General features: G+C 39.6%; 2 non-coding genes across 2 annotated transcripts; one reads left to right on the forward strand and one right to left on the reverse strand.

Annotated features, from left to right (window-relative positions):
- The first annotated feature begins 1,572 nt into the window (after positions 1 to 1,572).
- On the forward strand, positions 1,573 to 1,679 carry LOC147924475 (small nucleolar RNA R71). Its single transcript, XR_015587945.1, has one exon. It is a non-coding gene; the product is annotated as a small nucleolar RNA R71 (small nucleolar RNA).
- A 5,696-nt stretch (positions 1,680 to 7,375) lies between these two features.
- Positions 7,376 to 7,482, reverse strand: LOC147924476 (small nucleolar RNA R71). Its single transcript, XR_015587908.1, has one exon. It is a non-coding gene; the product is annotated as a small nucleolar RNA R71 (small nucleolar RNA).
- Positions 7,483 to 10,115: the final 2,633 nt, after the last annotated feature.

Consider the following 10,115-nt stretch of genomic DNA (forward strand, 5'->3'; position numbering starts at 1 on the left):
ACCGGTCCATGAAGAGCATCTTGGAGAATCTTTTCCCAAATGGAGTTATGATCAAGCACAAAAAGAAGGATTAATTATTCATCATCAAATTAACCCTAAGGAGTCCAATGGTTCAAGAGGGATCAAGCATCAGCAAGTCAAATCACCTCATTGTTGGAATATGACTGTTGCACTGTTTTTCCCTTGTCTAGGGTTTTTTCCACTGGGTTTACCTAGAAAGGTTTTTAATGAGGCAACACAGATTCATCAAGGAATTACTTGCCATCCATCTGATTCAAAGATGACACAAGAAGTCATAGCTGAAGTACTTGTTGAACTACTTGCTGGACCTACTGAACTACTCGCTGACAGACATGCTGAACTACTCGCGGATGAATCAGACGTTATTGCAAGTTATGAAGAGTTTCGGCCTTTTGACACTTGGACCAGCCCTAGAGGAAGCCCACACACCTATTTGATTCACCACAAGTCCCCAGCCCATGGAGAACAACCCAAGAGAAGACCCAAGTCCAAACCACCCTTTGAATCATGTCCGTTGATTTACTGGGAGCCAGATAAGAAAACTTTCATTTACCTTCACTTGGGCGTGTCCCAAAGCTACATATGAAAACCAGGAGAACCTCTAAAGCCACCAGAGAATATTTGGAGGATATTTACAAGCAATAATAGCCATTGGATCAGGCGGATTCAATCTTATTATTACTTGCCTCTTTCGGACCCGATTGTCATCAATGCACAATGACTACTTCCTATTCTATTCTTGTGCATATTTGAGTTTCCAAAAGTTCCCAGGAAGCTTCCAAGACGTCACCATTTCCTCCCCAAGTTAACGAGATACAAGGCACATCTTCTGGCCTTATTTGGACTGATTCTACACTTAATGGTCCAATGATCATATTTTCATTAATTTTTGCGATTTCCTTCTTGTTTTAGAACACTAGAACGTGTATTTGAGCATATGCTCATTAGTTCGTTCATTGTAAATTACCCTTGATCATTTTAAAGTAATAGAAACGTTTTCTTCTTTACAAAGTTTGAGTCTTTGTATTCCTTTGTTCTTTAGTTTTTGTGAGTGATTCACTTAGTGCTTCAGAATCCTGCGGATTAAGTTTGTTGAGTGATTCAACATCCTCATTCGTTCATATATCAAGCGAGTCGATTATCCCAACGATTGAGCGAGTCAATCACCCATCTATCCATCGTACCACCCCTTGATTCACGAGAGAGTGCTTCAGAGCCAGCTTGTGAATTCCACCTTCCACAAGATAAGCTTGGAATCTCTTGATCCTTGTGTGATCTTAAGTTGGAGTGATTTCAATCTCATATCAAACTTACTAACGTAAATTAGCTGAACTCCCAATTACAGAATTGGGGATGTTACATCCTCCATGCAATCTCTTCCTTTCAGCATCTGCTCTTTTAGTGCTATTGCTAGAAGCCAAATTCTCAATCAAAACTTCAGCATCTTCTGGAAATCTTGTCTTGAAGTTTCCATAACTTGCAGCATCCGAAGCTAACTGATACTTCCAGTCACACCCTCTAAAGAAAATACTCAACAGTTGTACCCTTGAAAAACCATGGTGTGGACACTCCCTCTGATAAGCTTTGAATCTCACCCAAGCTGCCTTGAAAGCTTCATCATGTCCTTGCTTGAATGAAGAGATCTTGACTCTCAGCTCATCTGACATTGCATCATCATAGAAGTGGTTAAGCAAGACCACGTTAATTTGTTGCCAAGATGTCAAAAATCCAGCTGGCAACTGTTTTAACCAGTGAGATGCTTCTCCTGCAAGTGATTATGGGAAGAGCTTGCAGTAGATGAAGTCTTCAGTCACTCCATTAGCCTTGATACTGGTCACAAGATCCTCAAAATGCTCAATATGGTCCAAAGGCTTCTCATTGGGCAGGTTAGAGAAAGGTCTCTGCCCAACTAGTTGAAGGTAAGCAGGTTTCAACTCGAAATCATTCCTCTGGAATTGAGGAGGAACAATAGTAGACCGGTTCTCATAGACAAGATCAGCCCGGTTGTAGTCAGCAATTGTCCTGATCAAGTCTCGGTTGTGCTTCTGTCTTCGAACCGGGTTTTGGACGTGGTTGGCAGCTCTACGTCCGTCTGCAGGAAGGGGGTGTCGATCGACACCATCAGCTGGTTCGTCGACAACAGCAATTTCAGCAATCACATTGCCTTCTGCATCAAGCTTTTGACCCAGCTCATTGCGCAAGTGGCCCTCTTGATCCCTCAAAGCACCATCCTCATCACGCATCAGAATGATTGTGTTAACCATCTTTAAGGATTTGGCTGCTTTTCGGTTCTCACGCTCAAGTTTTCCCAACTCTTGGTTTGAAAATTTCAGAATTGGGCCAGACTTGTTTTTCCTTGTCTTAGGCTTATTAGGCATACACCTGAAACACACAAGAGAAAAGAAAAAAAAAGCGTGTAAGTTTCAAATAAAAAGAAAAATTTAGACAAAATCAAAAACTCAAATCTAATGGTAGATCAGAGAGTCCCCGGCAACGGCGCCAAAATTTGATATGCTTAAATTAATCCCTAGAGCTACTCTCTCAAATTAAGAGATCAATGCAGTACGTAGGGGTCGAATTCCACAAGGACTCAAGTCTACACAATAAATTATAGAGTTTTATAATTATGCTAAACAAATTGATTTGAATTAAAACAAAAGCAATGCAAAAATCTTAAAAAAAAATTGTTGTAAATTCAGAATATCAAAAAGCTAGGCCTAGGGAATTTCTCAGGAAATTATTAAATATTAAATCAAGAAATAAATAGGGTTCAAGCAATAAAAATCAGATCTAGAACTCTAAACACTTCTGTAAAATAATTCAGTTCTCACTTCAAATATTATCTAAATTTAAAACCAGAAAATCCAAATCTCTTTGCAAAACTCAAGGTTAAAAATCAGCTTAAAAACAAGTTTAGATTGTTCACAAAATTACTAAATCAAATCTCTTTGCAGAAAGTAATTTTGCTCATCAAAAGTTTTATCAGGAAAATCAATTATATTCTCATATCAATTTATTTTCCTAAAGTATTAATTCTAGGTGATCAATCAAGAATTAATATGAAGAACAACCTAAGATGAAGATCATAAAATATTAAGAACCCTAAAAATCACAGATCTAATAAATCATAAAAACCCTGTGAAAAACCCTAAACCTAACAAGCAAATTACTCAGACATGTTTAATGAAGAACAAATCATTATTCTTAATAAAAAGCAATTGAAATTAAAAGAGTAAAAGGGAGTTCAAGAAATTTTTCTCTACAAAGCAGATCTCTCGCTCCAAAGCTGTCAAAATCTCGCAGGGTTGCAGAAAATAAAAAAATTGCTAGAAAATAACTTCCTGGTTTGGAAAACTTAAAAATACTATTTATATGTCCTAAAACACGTCACGGACTTGTGTTGCAAATATGGAAAACTTCGTGCAACTTTGTAAAACTTCAAAATTTGTGATTCTTCATCGGCTGAACATGGTGTCGATCGATGCCTCCTCTGTGTCGATCGACACTCCCTCTCTGTTCTGACTCCAAGTATTTTTCTTCTGAATTGATGCTCCAAAATGATCCAAATTGCTCCATTTTGCTCCTTTCATGCCAAAATCCTAGAAAACATGTAAAGAGTCAAAAACATCCTAGAAAACACATCAAAAGACTCTAAAAGACTCTTTATATCATGGTTAAAAACCACAGAAACAATGATATATCAAGAACATCAAGAGATAAGCTTTGTATGCCCAAATTATTCTTAGTCTTAGATAGGTTTCACAACTGTCTAGCATTCCTCTTTGTTTGAGAGTAAACCACCCAAAAACACCATTGCCAACCACTTTATAAAAAAGCCTTTCCCTTAAACCAATTGAGCTTGATTTATTTTCCATTTGCAAGATCACACCAAACACTTTAATGAATGTGAAAGAGATGTTCAATAGGATTGCAAGTCTTTACCAATAGATAGAAAGTGAACTAGAGTGGTGCATCGTGAAAAGCATAGAAAGATATTTGTAAGGACTTTGATTGATCTTAGCACCATTGAATTACATTTAAGGACTGTGGTTTGAATCCTTTGTTGATGCTTTTTGGCTCTGAATCCCTTTTTCAAACCTCTCTCTCACTTTTTGTTTGGTTCTTGCTTGAGGACTAGCAAGAGATAAGTTTCTGAGAGTTGATATCTTGTGTTTTTTTGAGTTTAAAGCCTTGTTTTTGGTTAGTTTTGTTGCATAATCTTGTCATTCTAGGTTTTCTTAGGAGCATATGCATCTAGTGTGCTACCTCTCAGGTTCTTGGAGTAATATCATCATATTTGGAGCATTTGGACTTGTTTTGATGCAAAGAAGCAAAGAAGAGTGAAGTGGAGAAGAGGCACTTGATCACCACCATCAGCGGCTAAGAGCATCGGCCAAATGGTGGCCGTGTGAAACCATCGGGCAGGAGTAGCAGGCAAAGCATGGCCGAGTGAGGCCATCGGCCACAACAATCGGCCAAAGGCCGACCAATCGATATCAGCCAGAGGAAGATCGCCACCATCAGTGGCCAAGCTCATCGGTCAAGTCATGGCCGATGGAGCCACATGACCTCACCAATCGGCCAAGACATGGCCGCTGGAGCCAACTCTACATTTGTTTTAGTTCTGAACCGGGTTTGACCCAGTTTGTTTTGGGTTGACACGGGTTCTCTTCTATTTTCCTATAAATACTCTAACCCTACTAAGGGGAGACTAATCTCTTATCTTATCTTTTGTTTAGCAGCTTTTTGGGGTTCTTAAGCTTGTTTACTCTTGGTTTGTTGAATGATTAAGTACTTCTAAGTTTTTTATAGCAATTTCTTATTCAAACTTCCTATTCTACAATCTCTAATTATGATATCACAAAGATCAGACCTCTACTTTTGTGTGATCATAACCATGAGTGAGTAGATCTTTTAGATCTTTGGGCTAGGTAGATTAGGGAGATAGATGATTGATCTTTGATGTCTAAGGCTTTGTTTATGTGTTTCCTATCTTCATTAGTGTTAATAATGCTAGATAGCCTTGATCATGCTTTAATATAGACATTAGGATTTCCATTCCCATAAGGTGTTTGATGAAATTCCTGAACCAAACTATTCAAGAGCTTTGCATTCCTAGCCAATGGAAATTGATGATTAGGGTGCTTAGTGGTATTTAGACTTGTTTTTAATGCATGCTTACCTTGTGATTGCCTTTGGAAATTGTTGATTATCACTTGGTTAACATAGGATCTCTATCATGGAAATGGATTGATTTGCATAAGTGTTCTTAGCCATAGGATTGTTCTTGATTGTTGCTTAGAGATCTAGGATTGGTTAACTATCTCCCAAGTCAATTACCTAGCCCAAGGTTCACTTGTTTAATCTTGATTTAAGGTTTATTGCTAGTTGTGTTCTGTTTCTTTGAGTTTGATTTGTTTGAATAGTCTTGTTTTCTTTCTTTGAATTAGTTTGTTAGTTAAGATTGTTACAAAAGAACCTTTTCCTGTTTAAGAATAGTTTAAGCATCTTTTTGTATTCTTAGTGAGTTGATTAATGCAAATTGTGGATTGATAATTTAATTGATAGAAAAGTACTACATGAGTAGAGATGGTAAACAAGTATTTAAAGCCTCCCGACGTAGAAAACCGTAATATATTGGATGGCCCACGGGCTGGGAATGGACGTGGGGTCCAATAAGAAAGGTAGGTGGACGTGGGGTCAAATCAAATGCAACTATTTTTTTTTTATAGACATATCACCTACCTTGCTTATTGGACCCCAAATCTTAATGTCTATATCTTTAAGATTATTCAGTTTTTGCATTTGATTTCTTCTACAAAGTTGTTCATCTCATTTTTGTCTATCTGATGATGATTGATTCAATATTTTCTGAGTTTGTATCCTTGATGATGATTTCTAGATCCGAGTAATGTTAGAGTTGTTGAGGATGGGATAGATTAGGTGGAGGATCTTAGTATGTAGAGTGTTTAAGTTTAGATTTGTTCGATTCCCTTCTAGAGTAGAAAGAAATACTAGTTTCACTCTATCAACTGGAACTATTTCTTAGACATTTCCACACCCAAAAGGTGTTTGATGAAATGTCTGACCAACTAGTGCCAGAGACTTACATTCCTAGCCTAAGAGATTAGTTTTCTAGGATGTTTGTTGACGTGAATGAACTTGTTTGTAATGCCTGCTTGATCATGTTTCTCTAGCGAGAGCTAGGTTTGGAAGTGGTTGAGTTTGAGTAGCTTCTGTCAAGAGATTGGATTAGCTAAGTCGTGATGTTCATTGTTTAGGGATAGTTCGTTTGTGGCATGTTAAACACTCTATAGACTAGGAGACTCCACCGACATCAATTACTCCCATCCTTAGGACTTCTATCTTTTTGATATTTATTGCATTCCTGAGACTGTTTTGGTTCTTGCTATTTAGTTAATGCTTAGACTCATTTATGTTTTCATTCATTTTCGCTTCTTGTCATGCATTCTCGTTTCTAGTTCTGTAGCTTATTTCCGTTTTGCATTCTAATCATTCTAGGATTGTTAGATAAAAAAAAAAACCACTCTTAGAATTGGCTTGACTTGTGATTACTTGATTGCATCTTGAATGATAGCATCATCCTAACTAGATTGACACGTTAAGTACTACAACTACATAAGGTTAATTGAACTTGCTAGGATAGACACACAAAAATACTAGTATCAATTTGGCGCCGTTGCAATTTGGGATCCGTTTTGCTACATTTGAGATTTCAATTTTTGCAAGATTAAGTTCTGTTACACTTATAATTCTGGGTAATGACTTGTTTTGGTTGTCTGCTTGTTTGTTTTGCATCTCAGGCACCTATTGATTGCAACCTTGCATGCACACCAGATCAAGAGGACATCAGAATCTCCTTCCTGCTATTGACGATATCAATTGGTTACAAAGACCACGACAAGCTCGTCTTCTCACTGATCATCCCGCACCAGTCACTGTGGAACAACTTAACAGACCCAATCTGAGACCGCAACACATTGGTGCTGGAGATGCACCGAACACTCATACTCAGCGTGTTGGAATCGTCCCTCCTGCTGTGTAGAACAACAACTTCAAAATCAAAAGTAGTCTGATCTCCATGATCCAAGGAAACAAGTTTCATAGGCCTATGGAGGATCCACTCGACCATTTGGACGAGTTCGACCGTTTGTGCAGTCTCACCAAGATCAACGGAGTGAGTGAGGATGGTTACAAGTTGTGCCTCTTCCCATTCTCCCTGTGAGATAAATCTCATCAATGGGAGAAAAACATTCCCAAGGGATCAATCACCACTTGGGACGACTGCAAGAAAGACTTCTTGGCAGAGTTCTTCTCCAACGCCAGAACAGCACGTCTTAGGAATGACATCTCTGGCTTTACTCCGAAGAACTCAGAATCATTCTGTGAAGCCTGGGAGCGTTTCAAGGAATACCAGAGGCAATGCCCACACCATGGTTTCAGCAACGAGTCACTGCTGAGCACTCTCTACCGTGGCATACTTCCAAAGATATGCATGCTGCTTGACACTGCTTTAAATGGCAACTACCTGAACAAGGACGTAGATGGAGGTTGGGAACTCGTTGAAAATCTTACTCAGTCTGATGGCAACTACAATGAAGCCTACGACCGCACAGTTGGAGGCGACGCTGGCTCTGAGGAGAAGTACAAGAAGGATCTCAAGAATGTCAATGACAAGCTTGATCGCCTCTTGCTAAGTCAGCAGCAGACTGTCCATTTCGTATCTTAGGATGACCCTTTTCAAGTTCAGGATGGGGAGGGTGAGCTGTCTGAAGAAATTAGCTACGTCCAGAATCAAGGTGGATACAACAAGGGTTACAATCCCTATAAGACGAACCCCAATTTGTCTTACCGGAGCACCAATGTTGCATATCCACAAGATCAAGTGTACCCTCCTCAACAGCAACAAGAAGGTCAACAAAAACCTTTTGTGCCTTACAATCAAGGATTCGTGCCCAAACAACAGTTCCAGCAAGGTTATCAACCTCCCTCAAGAACACCGCCATGATTTCACCCTCAACCGGTCCAGCCTACTGAAGCTCCTAATAAAGAAATGAAGCAAATGATGCAACAACTTCTTCAGGGTCAAACTAAGGGTTCTCTGGATACTGCTAAGAAGTTTGTTGAACTCAGTCAGCAAATGGAATGTTCTTACAATGATCTGAACATCAAATTTGAAGCTCTGAACTCGAAGATGAGATATATGGAAGGCCAATCTGCTTTTACTTCTGCACTAATGCCTGGCCAATTCCCAGGGTAGGCTGTTCAGAACCCCAAGGAGTTTACCAATGCAATTACGCTGAGAAGTGGGAAAACATGGCCTCCCAGACAAGGAGTTCCAGATTTCATTGTGGACAGTGAGGAGTTAGATGGGGTGGATTTTGTTCAAGATGAAGCTCAGATGAAGGATCCAGTCAAAGCAGTCAAGGACCCGATTGAACCAATGAAGCAGTCTGAACTTGAAGCTGTTAAGGAACCTGTTGTTCCTCATGACAAACCTACGAGGTTCATCCCTCCACCATACAAGCCTCCTCTACCATTTTCAGTGAGGTTTAAGAAGCAGCTTACTGAGAAATATAAAGCTTTGTTTGAGAAACAAGTCAAGGAGATGGAGTTGAGGATGCCATTGATGGATGCATTCACACTTATTCCTCACTACCAGAAATTTCTCAAGGACTTAGTGATGGAGAGATCAAAAGAAGTTCAAGGCATGGTGGTACTAAATCTTGAGTGCAGTGCAATCATCGAGAAGAAGATTGTACCCAAGAAGCTCAAAGATCCTGGATCATTTACTCTACCTTGCTCCATTGGACCTATGTCTTTTGATAGGTGTCTATGTGAGCTTGGCGCTTCAGTTAATCTGATGCCACTCTCTGTGGCTAAGAGGTTGGGTTTTACAAGGTTTAAAGGTTGCAACATCTCCCTCATCCTTGCAGATAGAACAGTGAGACTTCCACATGATATTTTAGAAGACTTACCTGTCAGGATTAGAGACGTGGAAGTGCCAACCAACTTTGTGGTTCTGGAGATGGATGAAGAACCAAAAGATCCTCTAATATTAGGAAGACCATTCCTGGGGACAGCTGGAGCCATCATTGATGTTAGAAATGGCAAGATTGATCATAATCTGGGCGATGACTTCACTATAATGTTTGACATCAAGAATACCTTAAAGAAACCAGCAATAGGAGGACAAGTCTTCTATATTGAAGAGATGAATCAGTTGGCCGATGAGTTGTTGGAGGAATTAGCGGAGGAGGACCATCTCAAGACTGCTTTGACCAAGGATGGAGAAAAAGGGTTCCTCGATGAGGAGAACAGTTGTTATAAGCGTTTGCTTGATTCCCATGAGAAATGGATGGACCAGAAGAGTTTGAGGAATTGCCTAAGATAGGAGGGGAGGTATGTGCAGCTGAGGCAGAGAGTTCAGAACGTGAGATCCCCCACTCGACCGATGTCAATACCCGACTCGAGTTACCGATGTCCCACTCGATCGGCGTCGACACCCAGCTCGAGTTGCACCCCCGCCACTCGACCGTCACCTCACCGGACTCTTTCGCTGATGACTGGTCAGAACTGAAAGGTCCAAAGGTAGAACTCAAAAATCTCCCTTCTGACTCAGGTACAATATTCTGGGAACCAATTCCACTTATCCTGTCATAGTAAATTCTAAGTTGAGTGATAAGGAATTGGAATTGCTGGTGACTGAGCTTAAGAAGTATAGAAAGGCTATAGGTTATTCTTTTGATGATATCAAGGGAATCTCACCTAGTCTTTGCATGCATAGGATCAATCTTGAAAATGATTCTTATGTTAGTATTGAACCCCAAAGGAGATTGAATCCTAACCCGAAGGAAGTAGTAAAGAAAGAAATCCTAAAACTGCTTGATGCTAGAGTTATGTATCCTATCACTGATAGTACTTGGGTATCTCCAGTGCACTGTGTACCTAAGAAGGGAGGAATAACCGTAATCAAACATAAAAAAATGACTTAATCCCAACTAGGACCATCGCATGACATAGGATGTGCATTGATTATAGGAAGTTGAATGATGTATCTAGAAAATATCATT

This window comes from Camelina sativa, chromosome 17 (genome assembly GCF_030686135.1).
Source record: "Camelina sativa cultivar CO46 ecotype springtype chromosome 17, ASM3068613v1".
NCBI classification, from domain to species: domain Eukaryota; kingdom Viridiplantae; phylum Streptophyta; class Magnoliopsida; order Brassicales; family Brassicaceae; genus Camelina; species Camelina sativa.